Source organism: Xenopus laevis, chromosome 9_10L (assembly GCF_017654675.1).
Source record: "Xenopus laevis strain J_2021 chromosome 9_10L, Xenopus_laevis_v10.1, whole genome shotgun sequence".
Lineage (NCBI taxonomy): Eukaryota > Metazoa > Chordata > Amphibia > Anura > Pipidae > Xenopus > Xenopus laevis.
The window spans coordinates 74,888,650-74,903,372 of NC_054387.1; the positions used below are offsets into that span (position 1 = coordinate 74,888,650).

At 36.1% G+C, this 14,723-nt stretch overlaps 1 pseudogene; it reads right to left on the reverse strand.

Annotated features, from left to right (window-relative positions):
• Positions 1–14,484, reverse strand: part of LOC108701362 — a 45,347-nt pseudogene extending 30,863 nt beyond the window's left edge.
• Between the last annotated feature and the right edge of the window lie 239 nt (positions 14,485–14,723).

Genomic DNA, 14,723 nt, shown 5'->3' on the forward strand with positions numbered 1-14,723 from the left:
TTTATACAAACACTTAGAGGAATAGCACAGAATATGACAGTGGAATACAAACAAGCTGCCAATGCAACAAAACTGCAGGGACTATCATCAGTAAATAAAACAGAAATAAAATCAACAAAAGTACAAGAGCTGGAAGAGGAAAAGAGAAATAATGCCACTTGGGAAAAGGAAAAAGTAAAAGCACAGTTGAAGGGGCAGGAATCAATTAGAAAAGAGTTATTTGAGAGAGAACAAAGTCATAGGGTGAATGTGACAATTGCCAAACCTAATAAAAAACAGGAGCCAGGTAAGAAGATCTCAAAAATGACATGTCATCGACGAAAGAACAATAAGCCCAAGAAAACAAATGCAGCACTAGAAAGGAAACAAGATAGCCCTGCAGGACAAAATAATACTCTGAAGTCTGAGCAGCCACAGCAGAAGAACAAAGGGCCATCGTTTCAGAATATTAAGTGGTTCAATTTTACAGGACAAACACATCCATCGGTTACTGCCGATAAGCTTCCTGCCAATAAAAGTAAACCTTAAGTAGATGCTCCAGAGTATGCCCTGGAATGTATACCTTACTAATCAATGCGAATATACTTTTGCTTTGTTGCTATGTGTCTCAGATGTATATCTACTGATGTGATAACAATAAAATGCATTTAAAATTGATCTTTCTTCTGCCTGATTTCAGACTCCATGTTGGCATTAAATATTATAGTGTGCAGAATGCAGACAGGTCTTTTTTCCAGTTTAACAGGGTACTGTTGCCTGCAGTTGCCCTTTTACTGAGAAATGCTAGGTAATTGTTAGTATTATGGGGGAACACCCAAGTTATATTATATTAATTATAGTAGCAATGTAATTTCTGTCACATGACTCACTGAAAATAATGTATTATAATAAAGTACCCCCTGTTACAAAATATGATGATATTAGAAGTCACCTCGGAGTTCCATGACCTGTATAAAAAAACTTCAGCCTTGGGCTTTTATATGGTCATGGAACTTAAAATATCCTTCAATTTTACAATAAGGTGTAATTTATTCACTATATACTGTAAGTATATTTGCTCTTTAAATAATCACCCCAGCTTTCAGTATATCCAAGACAGTACTTTATGTACCCTCAAATTTCAATGGCTTGGTGTCCCCACTGCTTTAGTTCCAAATGTTGCTATTTACTTCTCATTTATTGTATGCCTGATTGACTCTAGGCAAGGTTACTGATTAAACTGTATTCTTAGTTTAGAATAGGTATGAATGTTAAAATGTGTATGTTTACTTCCTTTTTGTACAAGAAGTGCATGACTACATGCAACAACAATCCTGGATACCCTCTCTACCTCTCTGATCATTTTTTAGTGCTCAGAGTTTGTGAATGCTCAGAATACCATTGGATGCAGTACGGATATATGAGCAAATGATGGAGAGAGATATTTGCCCAAGAACTTACTTTAAAAAGTTTCACAAAAAGAAGAGTAAGGTAGAGTCACTTGAAATTTCTAGTCGTATGCCTGTACCACCTGTCTATTGCCTTGACATTTGGTAATAGAAAGTTCACCATGAAACAAAATATCATAACCACGTAAAGGAATACGTTTTACAATAAGGGTGTTATTTACTAAACCCCGATTTTTTTCTGGTAGAGGGTTTTTGGGGGAAAACTCAAATTTTTCATGGGAAAAAACTATTATTTTTTTTAGATTTATTATACCCCGAAGCAGCTGAAAATCAAAATCCAAAAATCAACCATCTCAACCCAGCCGAGGACATGTAGAAGTCAATGGCAGACGTCCCTTTTACAATTTATAGATCTTTGGTGGGTTTCATCCAATAATGCAAAAAATGGTGGGTTTTCAGAAAGAAAATTGAGCGATTCGGGCATCAAATCCAAAAGATTTGTATGATTCAAGTTTTCGCTTGATTTTATTGAGTCTTTCCCACACCAAATTTTTTAATTATTTTATTAATAAATACATTACAATCGTGGATGGGTGTTTGGTTGAGCTTGGTTTAATAGAAAGACGAGATAAATTCGAGTTTTAGTAAATAAGCACCTAAAAGTTGGGATAAAAGGTTTGGAAAAAAGAAATACAGTCAGGATAATAATATTAGGGATAAGCTATATGGGCTGCCATGAAATAATTTAGGTAAATAAGAAGGAGTTGCAATACCTGTGGCAGGTCCATTATGAAGTTGTATGCATTTGCCTCCTTTGCAGCTGTGATAATCTCTTTTCTATTGTCGCATTCTCTTTTCCATAACGAATGTTTTCTGCAATTGTGGTTGCAAACAAGACTGGCTCCTGCTCCACAATTCCAATCAAAGAACGCAGCCATTGAATGTTGAGAGAACGGATATCATGGCCATCTAACGTCACCTGCCATTGAAGCAAACTATTATTCCAGTTTCTCTTGTTTTGAGAGCAGGCAAAATATTATTTAACAAAGTACAATAATAAGAATGTGCATGCATGTTAAATGCCCCCAGCATAAACACAACTTCCAGCATTCCACAAAATCTCATTTGTGTTATGTTTGTTATGTTATTGCTAGTAAAATCTGTATATAAATCCAGAGCAATAAATGTAGATACAGATTGCCCAAATTATATGGTTGTTTCAGGAAATCTTTTAGCTCTTTTGCTCTTATTTACACTGTGCAAATTCTTCCAGAGAAACTTCCTTTCCAACCCTATATAATTAGCCTCCCTGGATTCTCCTGCTTATCTATGGCAATACATTTAGAATTTGTCTTTTTCCTGACCCCATCACAATCTCCTAGAATAGTGTTTTCTTTTTTTTCTCATTGCTGGAAATAAATGATCAAATAAGTAGAAACTGGAAAAGGTAGAAACAAGTCAATGTTCTGTATCCCAAGGTCAAAGGGTGCACTCTGGTCAGGGGCCCCTGGGAAAATTCCAGTACTCCGACAGGTCAATATGACATTGCTGGCACTGTGATATAGAGATGGTTCCTTTTTTTAACATTACCATGTGACCCCATTTCTAAGGTTCCCTGTACATTTCCAAATACTCCTTACCATGCCTACATCTGGATCATAGAAGCGCTGAATGAGTTGAACCGTGGTACTTTTTCCAGCTCCACTTGGTCCAACAAAAGCCGTAGTCTCTCCAGATTTAATAATCATGTTAATCTTGTCCAAAATCTAACAAGATAAACAAAATGCCATTTATTAAAACTAATGTGCCAGTCAACATATAAAAGACAAAGACATTAGCAAATTTGGCTAATAAAATTCTTTAACATTCTAAATTATCTACTAAGCACAGTTATTTCTGGCACCATTGAAATGTATGAATTCAGTCCAACCATGAAATCTTCCAGCACTTAATTCTGAACTAGTTACTGTATATATCTGAAGTTTTAATACCATGTAGTATTTCACTGCAAATGCAATATGTTAGATGACAATGAAATTCTGTAGAATCTTTTTTTTTGGCTGGTTCGATAGGATGGCAAATCATGTTGGCTTTTCATTTATCTGTACTATTGTTTATGTGTATCAGTAAGCCAAAACAGTTACAACAAGGTAAAGAGGTGTTGTTTATACAGAGCTCAGTGCCCCTAGTTATATATAATCAATGGTACTGTTGTGCTGTAAAAGCAACATAATGCTTTATAATAAAAATACTAAAATAAAAATAACTAAGAAATATGCAGTCTTTTGAAAGTGTTGCCTTTGTTTATTCTTCTTTGTATATATCCTGCTGACACTCATGACTTTACCTTCACTTCAGGTCTAGATGGGTAATGGAAAGTTATATTATGGAATTCAATTTCTCCCTTTACTTTATCCAGCTTATAACCTTCTTCTGACATGCAGTCAATTTTTGGCTCCTGTAATAGAATGAAATATTAAGAAAATACATGTAGACTTGTTCACCTTTCAGAATGAGAAAAGAGGCAAAAGAAAAAAATATATATTGTTAGGGGGTTTAACTATTAATGAGATCTTCTCCTTTGCAATAAGACCAGTAAGGGTTATGTTATATTTGTTTACAAAATCTGAGCCAAATCTGAGCCTTTTTTAGCAGGATTTAGATTCAGTTAAATCCAAGAACCTGACCAAACTGGATCCAAACCCTACAAAATGGGAAAAGTGTGCCACATGTGCTTCAAGTGCATCAATTCATGCAATTTTTGTCCACATGTCGTCAATTTCCACCTGACGTGAGGGTCTGAATTCTGTAGGGGATTTATGATTCGCTCAGTGGGATTCAGTGCCTACCTACTTATTTTTCTGATTGTTGGGTAGAAGGCCAAATGGTTGCAGCAGCCAGATTTGGCCCACAGCATGAATGACAAAATCTGAGCCTTTTTCAGCAGGATTCAGATTCAGTTAAATCCAAGAACCTGGCCAAACTGGATCCAAACCCTACAAAATGTGAAAAGTGTGCCGCATGTGCTGTAAGTGCATCAATTCATGCAATTTTTGTCCACATGTCGTCAATTTCCACCTGACATGAGGGTCCGAATTCTGTAGGGGATTTAGGATTCACTCAGTGGGATTCAGTGCCTACCTACTTATTTTTCTGATTGTTGGGTAGAAGGCCAAATGGTTGCAGCAGCCAGATTTGGCCCACAGCATGAATGACAAAATCGGAAAAGATCCTTGCCAAACAAACAAATCTATCAGTGTATGGACAATTTTAGTCCGATGTTGCTGAACAATTTCCAGCATACTCCCAGCATACAGTATATACTGTATATAGAGAGTGAGAAACAACCTCATTGTCTAATGGCAAATAACTTACATTATCAATGGTCTCAAATATATTTGTTGCAGCTCCACGTCCAGATGCAAATGCCTGCAAGCAAGGAGATGCCTGTCCAAGGTTTAATGCTCCAACTAATACACCTAAAAAGACCTAAGAAAAAAACATACGTCATTTAATTTCTCAAACCTACTCAAACTACTTTTTCATGGTGGAATGCTGGTATCAAATGTGGTGGCCACAAGAAAGGACAATGCTTCGTTGCCCACCTGAAATTACTTCTGTATATGAAGTAGCTTCTAAAAAGAAATAAATTGTGTTCGGCTTAACAGGATGCATTTATTAAGATCCATTATTATAAAAAAAAAAAAGACATAATACCTATAATTACTCTTCTCAGAAAGGTAGAAAGAAAATCAAAATGATTTAATAGCCACACAATAAGTAAAAGTAGAGAAGTAAAGCGAAAAGGAATTTTTCTGCATGAGATTAAATAGGAACTAAGCAGAAACTTTTAGTGACGAATGAAGAAATGAAAAGCAATGCAAAATAAATAGATATACTGTACGTATTAGGATCATGTTTAAGTGTGACGAACGTCTTAAATCTATATAGCAACAATGGCACACAATCAATGAGTCACATATTCACACATCAAGACTACACACACCTTATTTACAACAAAAAACAGGCTTATTAAGATCCCATGAATAGAACAATGTGGCATTTATCCTATAATAAAACAAGTTCACAAACGATACCTACATTGCATTGAAGAATTGTTCTTTGTAAGGAATTTAAACCTTAGGGAATTCATGAAAATAACAATGACATTTCTGTTCGATCCGACAGCCAAGTGTTAGAAGAAGTAAGAAACTGTGAATTAATAGGGGAGGCTCAGTAACTCAGTAAACCCATCACATGGAACAAGACTTTTAAATCAGAGGAAAACATCTCAGTATCTGTCAATTATACTTCCGCTGTGATGTATCCTGAGTAATAACATATATTATATATACAGTATATAGTGACAGATACAAGAGGAGCTGGTCTTATAGCTATACATTAGCACTCTGTGGTTACCTGTAAAAGATTCCCAGGAGAATATTCCTCTTCTTCCAGAACTAATTTTGACCCATACCAAAATGCCAGGGCATAACACAAGAAGATAATAAACCACATGTATCCCGTGAAGAATCCCATGATGATTCCTTTCCTTATTCCCCAACGCTGGGCATAAACAAGGTTTCTATCATATCTGGGTAATGTGCAAAATAAAAAAAATATACCATTGGATCAGTACAGGGTAAAAGTTTTCATTTTTGTATTTACATCTGGGAGTAAGTCCACCCAAATACAGGCAGGCAGGATTTAAATACAAGGTTCCCTGCACACAAAATGAATGACAAAACCTTTTCCCAGCTCCTATTTCTCCCCATTTAAATACATTAAAACAAAGCTGCTTATGGAAGAAACTGCAAAGATCTTTTGGCAAAGCCAAAGCAAGTATTCCTAAATGGCCCCTGGTGGTCAAAACAGTAAAATGCCCACTGTGCCATAAGTTTAAAACATGAAAACAAATAATGAAAGATTATATTGTACCTGTCTACTTCTTTTGTCTCACCACCGAAAGCTGCTACAGTTCTGATACCGGAAAGCACCTCATCAGCAACTGCTCCAGCCTTGGCGTAAGCAAGAAGTTCCCGGCAAGTCAGTTTTGCCACGGCCTAGAAACATAGACCTACTTGATTAATATAGTTTCATCTCATCTAGAAGGCTTAAATGAAGGTAAGAACTGGGACGGAATGAGCTTTAGGTTGGACAGTCTCAAGAAAAAACACCAAAAAGGGTTCAGATAGGTAATCCACAGCCTATATTGTTCTACCTTATAGATTATGCCTCATGAACTATTTAGTTTTTGCTTAAAAGTGAGCAAATATCCATTCATGGTCCCCTAGAGTATATAATGCCCTTGGGAAGTTGCCTATAGCTGATGCCATTACATGCAGGTATAAAAAGCACAACCCTTACCAAAGCCATCAAAGCAGCTCCAACTCCAATGAGAGGGCTCACGGCAATGATAATCAAGGTTAATTTCCAGCCATTGACAAATCCTAACAGGAAACCACGCAGAAATGTAGTGAATCTTTGGATGAATATCCCCACTTGATCAGCAATGGCATCATTAATTTTGTTGATATCACTGCAAAGAAAATGCTGCATTAGAACTATTAACACAACTTTAAAAGAAAGGCTTAGTGGCCAAAGAACTGTAAAGTGGCAGTGGGCCCTGGTAATGATTCCTTCTGTATTTAGACATAACATTCAGCATATGATAACCAATCGATTATCCCTTAAAAACACAAAATATACCTTTTACTAGAATTCCCACTGACTGGGGATTTCTCTATCAATGTCAACATTTGAAACAATATGTAGAGCATGACCAGAAATTAGATCACACTCAGGATATTCATTTATTATCTGTTTTCTAAATAGTGCTAACACATTTGCACAGCATTTTACGCAGATTATTCATAATTTACACCATTTTTCAGTGGAGTTTACAAGCTAAGATTCCTTTCACATTCACACGCACTATAGTCAGTTTCATCAGAATCCGATAAACCTTCCTACTTGCATCAGACAATTTACTTTTACTCACTCTGACATTCTGGTATTTAACTCCCCCACTGAGGTACAATCAAACCAGCCAATCTCCATCCTCATTACTTTCCGGAAGTAAAGTTTCCTTATCCTCTGAATCTGGCGGGCAGCAGCTGTTACCCAGAAACAAATCTACGGTGGAAATTAAGGTGAAACAGACTCAATTCTAAAGCAACAATGGCCATTTAATAATGAATTCTGTTTGTATCTAAAATATATGGATATATGCATGGATATTTTGTTAAGTTCATCATATATTGGGGTAGACTCAGTTTAATGAGAAAATCTCCCCTTATTGAACTCCAGATAGAGCCAGATGCAACTTACCTTACTGTCACATGGAAACTTTGTTAAAGAAAGCTGGAACTGAATTAGGAGAATAGTTTTCATGTTTTTTCAAACATAAAATAACAATTTATTGTTGATTTGAATCTGTACCTATATATGATAAACTTTTTCCAAATTCTGCACCATTTCCAAAATAATCAAATTATGATGAAATTGTTCCATACGAGGGGGCTTATTGATCATGCTGTGTAAAACACTGGAGAAAAATATCACCAGTGATGTTATTGTAGCACTACTAGCAGCCCATAGTAACAAATCAGATCTTTGCTTTTATTTTCCCACTTGTAGATGACTGGGAAACATCACCAAAAATGTTTTACACAGCATGATAAATAACAACCCAACGTCTTGGAGTCAACTAACTTTCGAAATAACCGACTGAGACAAAGCAAAAGCCATTTTGCTTAGAAGGAGGAGTAACTTGATAAAGTTCTGTTTCCTTTCCCCATTAATACAATTTGTAATAAACAAAGTACAGAATGCACAGTAGTTTGTTTGCTATTTAGAAGTTCATAATTTAACTGCCCTCAGTTTCTTTGAGGATGGAATAAAGTAGTTGTTAGTACCTATTAAAGACAAAACACATTCTTTACCATCTGATAATTACACTTGTATGTGCCATAACTAATTTACCAGTGAAACCCTGGTATCAGTGCCAGAGATCTAAATTACATTTAACAATATACTGTATTTTGATAGCTGAAACGAATGCAGTATATTAATGCAGTTTGTGTAAAGAGTAAAGCAAAAGCCATTAAGCACAGTACAGGACTTACTTGAACGTAGCCAAGAACCAGCACTGAACAACCTATCCCAGCGTAGTAACTAGCAAATCTTGTCATTTCAAATTCAATATCCAGCATGCTGTTGGGATACATTTAAGTATAGTTTAGCTTCGTTTTTAGAGGGGGGGGGGTAAATGCTCATGGATAGAAAAAAATGATAAGGTAATTAGTAGCAAAATATCTTACCCGCAGCCTAAGGTATTGTTATTCTTGTCCTGCACTAAAAAGCCATCAGTCCATGCTATTGTGTTGTTTGTGCAGGTCTTGTTAGGGTTCTGCAACTCTTGCATCTCTATATCATATTCTATAAAGGTGTCAATCATAAGGCCAAAGACCAACAACATGCAAAGCTGGGCTGCTCCATGGACAATGGCAGCAAGACTCCCAAACAGCATCATGACGGTCTCAGAGCAAGAGGCAAATCTAAACTGGAGACATAAAGGAGTTTTAATTATGTAGTAGCCATCGGGGGTAAAATGAGACTAGTTGCAAAGTTTTTTCACGTTTTAAGCAACCATCCCGAAGGTAGTACTGGACTACTGCTCCAAACATTGATTACTTTAGTTTACTGGAGCAAACGTTGTGCCCATTATTACCCATTTTCCAGAGGCTTCCAATAGTACTTTTTTGCATTTGCTCTGATAGTATCCCATGTAATAGTGTACTATAGGAAGGGCTTAACAAACTGCATTTATCAAAACATGATTGATCAATTACTATCAAGGCACAATAATTTTTTGAGTAAATCTAGTTTCAGTTTTTCCTGTGCTTAATATGGAGACAACAAGATATGAAAAGAGTAGAAAATAAAATCATGGATCCCTTGTATGAGGTCCTTGGTACTGCTATAATGCCGTAATGGCTAAACTATCTTATGCGCACAGTGGTTAGCATTGGTGCCTTTCAGCACAGATATGATTCCTGCCACAAAACCAACTGACAGAAATTTGAATATTTTCCCCGTTTCCTTGAATGTACTGCACTTTCTTTCTACACTCTAAAAACCAAAAACTCATAAACAAAAAGGTTACCGGTAATTGGATTCTGATAAAGTTTAATGTGTGTGTATGTGATAAGAAACGTATGAGAATGTTAAAGCTGGACCAGGTCTAATAACCCCTAGCAACCAATATGAAGTTTACTTTGACTTTTTTTTGACTGCTAATTGGTTGCTATAGCTTACTAGACATGGTTAAAATTTTGAGAATTTATTACATAACCCCCTTGGATTGTAAACTCCCACTGGGGCATGGACTGGTGTAAACGATGTATCTCTGGAACATGGCAGCATTATATAAATAAAAGATAATAACAATCTGGGCTGTTAAATGGGATCTAAACCTTGTTGCTTAACCACACAATCTCAGTTTGCATATTGCCAAGGCTTAAATCATGTTGAAATCTGACGCCATATTCTATTAGATTGTGCAACTAGAGCTGAAAACTAATCCCATGCAACAGCATTATATGTCCTCTCTTCTGATGTTTTGATTATTGTACAATATCTTGAAGCCATACATTACACAATAATAATAATGTAATATAACAGCAGAATGACTTGCATAGTCCCTATGTATATGCAGCATTCTCAGTAGTTAATTCCCTTGCATTGAAAATTACCATTGCCTGACTCATGAATATGTTTGAGAGGATTAGTGAGCAAGTTTGGCTTGCTGATTATTACATTGTATTCAAACATCACAAAGGGACACTGTGTGCTGCTGAGTTTGGTGTTTAAAACGTGCCTCCAATTTATGATTGCATAGACAAAGAACAGGGAGAAAAGCTTATGCAGCGGCATACACCTTTGGTGGACACTTTTGCAGGAAGTGGATGGCTGACCCTGGAATACCGGGAACAAATCTTATCACACTTTTGAGTTAATTTAGTAATACAGGGTAAACCTTTTCAAAATTATTGTCAGTCTATTGCATGTATATTAATAAAAGCAAAGTTCTGATTGATTTCAATTGGTTCCTATGCTGAACAGCATTTCCTCACTATTATTTAACAATAGTGATGGGTACATTTGTCTCATTTCGCATAGCCGAAAAATTTGCAAATTTCCAGCGAAACGCGACATTAAAGTCAATGGGCGTAAGAAGGTATGTCGCCGGGGAAATGTGGAAATTTGCCGCATTTTTGCGCCTGGCGAATAAATTCACCCACTATTAAACAATTCAATGTAGTTAAAATTTTAACAGATACAACAAACAAAAACACACACAGAAAAAGGAGACTGAAAACATACGGCCTTACCAACTGAAAGAAGCCAACTCTGATGCTGTCCTCTACCTTTTTGGATCTTTTATTGGCACAGGAGTGAGAGAAATTAGAAATTCATTAGATGTGTCAATTTAAAATCTCAAGATTTAAAATTGGTATATGAGAATGTATAGTACTTACTCATCTTTTTTTGAGGAAGAATTTTCATTTCTATTCAGATCTCTGTTTAGAAAAAAAAAAGATGTTTTCATTTTGGGGACAAACACTATGCATCTAAGTTAACTCATTAACATATGAAATCTGTATCTTTATAAGAGGAAAAACAAAATATATATCTACTTTTCTACAGCGGAACAATCCAGTGAAGCTAAAACAGGAGTTTACATTTGTTTAAAATGGAAAAATAAAGTACACATTAAAGGGTTACTATCCCTTTCTACTTGGTTTTCTGTTTCTAAGTACTTAAAGGGATACAGTCATGGGAAAACATTTTTTTTCAAAATGAATCAGTTAATAGTGCTACTCCAGCAGACTTCTGCACTGAAATCCATTTCTCAAAGAGCAAACAGAATTTTTTATATTCAATTTTGAAATCTGACATGGGGCTAGACATTTTGTCAATTTCCCAGCTGCCCCCAGTCATGTGATTTGTGCCTGCACTTTAGGAGAGAAATGCTTTCTGGCAGGCTGCTGTTTTTCCTTCTCAATGTAACTGAATGTGTCTCAGTGAGACATGGGTTTTTACTATTGAGTGTTGTTCTTAGATCTACCAGGCAGCTGTTATCTTGTGTTAGGGAGCTGCTATCTGGTTACCTACCCATTGTTCTTTTGTTTGGCTGCTGGGGGAAAAAAGGGAGGGGGTGATATCACTTTTACTTGCAGTATTGTATTTTATACAAATGAAACTCTTAGAAGCAATTCTGCTACTTTTTTCCAGAATTCATTCTACATTAAAGGGGTCCTGTCATCGGAAAACATGTTTTTTTTTCAAAACACATCAGTTAATAGTGCTACTCCAGCAGAATTCTGCACTGAAATCCATTTCTCAAAAGAGCAAACAGATTTTTTTTTATTCAATTTTGAAATCTGACATGGGGCTAGACATATTGTCAATTTCCCAGCTGCCCCAAATCATGTGACGTGTGCTCTGATAAACTTCAATCACTCTTTACTGCTGTACTGCAAGTTAGAGTGATATCACCCCCTCCCTTTTTCCCCCCAGCAGCCAAACAAAAGAACAATGGGAAGGTAACCAGATAGCAGCTCCCTAACACAAGATAACAGCTGCCTGGTAGATCTAAGAACAACACTCAATAGTAAAAACCCATGTCTCACTGAGACACATTCAGTTACATTGAGAAGGAGAAACAACAGCCTGCCAGAAAGCATTTCTCTCCTAAAGTGCAGGCACAAATCACATGACTGGGGGCAGCTGGGAAATTGACAAAATGTCTAGCCCCATGTCAGATTTCAAAATTGAATATAAAAAAATCTGTTTTCTCTTTTGAGAAATGGATTTTAGTGCAGAATTCTGCTGGAGTAGCACTATTAACTGATGCATTTTGAAAAAAAACATGTTTTCCGATGACAGGACCCCTTTAATGTAGAATGAATTCTGGAAAAAAGTAGCAGAATTGCTTCGAAGAGTTTCATTTGTATAACATACCCTACAGGCTGAAGCCCCCCTTATTAGATTTTAAAGCACAGCCAGGGCAGTCTACTGATGAGATTTCCAACCACTGACCAGTTTCACCTTTACTGGGGGCAGTAGGGGGTTTTATGATCAGCATATGCAGAGCCACAGAAGTGATATATGCTTAATGAAAATAACGATTTGGGTTTTTGCTCGACTTTTCAGAGTTGTTTTATTGATAAATAAGATAAAATTATGGATGGGAGTTTGGTTGAGCTTAGTTTAATAAAATATGAGATAAATTAAAGTTTTAAACAACCCCCTTAAAGTTAGGGCCCTGACACATGAAGAGTAGTCCTGCAATTAATCTCCTTTAGCATAGACAACTAATCTCCTCCAAATGCTTTCCCACTGGCAATAAGGTAACTTGCCAGAGGGAAAAGCTATATGTTGTTCGGCTTTCAGAAGTCTCCAAAGTTTCCTCGTGAGGCAATCTAAAACTTTTAATTCATATTTCAACATATTTTATTATAGAAAAAAAGAAAGAAAATGAATACTTACTCTGTCTCTTTACAGTTCTCTGTTAAAAGATGAAAAGAAAACAACTAATTTGCTGTATAGGGTAGTGTAGCAAAATTGTATTGCATCCAGTGAGGGACATTTATTTTATTAATAATAATAATAATAATAAAAATAATGTTACGTTTTCATAGAAAACTCTGTAATGGGGTTTTTTATTAAGTGGTTACAAGCAGGACAGGTGAAGGCGGCTAAACACAGACTGACCTTAGCGTTATAAAATTATATAATCTTTTGTTACCTTCTTGTATTTTTAAGACAGAAATATTTTGTTTTTCACTGAAATATAGCAGATAACAGATAAAACACTATTGTACTGGACTGGGCTTATCTGTTATGTAATATCTAACCTGTGCCTTTTTTTGAGCTTGAATGGCTGCCCCCATTGCTACACAGCAGCTTGTTCATGTAAATTATACTAGTCTTTCTGAAGCAAACACACAGCTTTTCCTAGTGCAGACTAACAGTGTATTATATGTTAATTACTTTAAAACGCTTTAATTTTTGGTGTTATTGTTCCTTTAAGCAGAAAGTTCTTCTTACACACAGACTTACACGTAATTTAAATGGATTGCCATGTACAGGTATGGGACCTGTTATCCACAATGCTGGGGACCTGGGGTTTTCCAGATAAATGTAAACATTAAGGGGCAGATTTATCAAAGGTCGAAGTGAATTTTCAAAGTAAAAAACTTCGAATTTCGAAGTAATTTTTGGGTACTTCGACCATCAAATAGTCCAACTTCGATTTGAAGTTGAAAAAAAACTCTGAAATTCGAATATCGAAATTTATTATGTACTGTCTCTTTAAAACTTTGACTATTCGCCACCTAAAAGCTGCCGAAGAGCTGTTTTAGCCTATGGAGGACCTCCTAGAACCAGTATGGAGGCAATTGGGGGAGTTTGGGAGATCGAAGATCGAAGTTAAAAAACTTAGAATCAGAGTAGATCGAAGGCCCTATTCCTTCAATCATACGATTTGAATGCGGACCACTTTGACCCCCAAAAACCTTCGATCTCTATTCGGTTGGTCTTTATGAATTCGAATTTCAAAGTTGTTTTAACTTCGAACTTCGACCCTTGATAAATATGCCCCTAAATAAACCCAAAAGGCTGCTTTTGCTTCCAATAAAGATTCATTTATCAAGTTCAAGGTACTGTTTTATTATTACAGAAAAAAAAGGAAATTATATTTAAAAATTTGGATTATTTGGACAACATTGAGTCCATGGGAGACAGCCTTTTGTAAATTGGAGCTCTCTGGATAACGGGTTTATAGATAATGGACCCCATTCCTGTATCATTTATTTTGATGCTTGGAATGTGCCACACAGAATCAGAAAGGCACAAACAAGAATAAAATAAAGAAACAGCTTTAATAACCATTCCAGCTATAAATATTGGATGTCTTGCAGAAAGCCGCTCACTTTTCATTCCTGCGGGATAATTTACCTGAGTCCTCTGATTCAAAAGATTTATTCTCTTCCCCCAGCTTTTTGAAGCTACTCAGTTTAACCGACATTTTCTGTCACAAAATCTGAAAAAGGTTTCAAAAGAGAACAAAATCTAAATCATTCTGCTGTATAGAATACACAAAAACTGTACAAACATTAAACTTGAACATTTAGGGTGGGGCTGTCTGACAGAGCTGCCTTTAGGGGGTCCAGCAGAGCAGCTCTGGTACCACCAAAAATTCACCCTGGGATATCAGGTTCTGGGATGATATTATGTGACTTTTATAAATCTTTCATATTCCCTTAA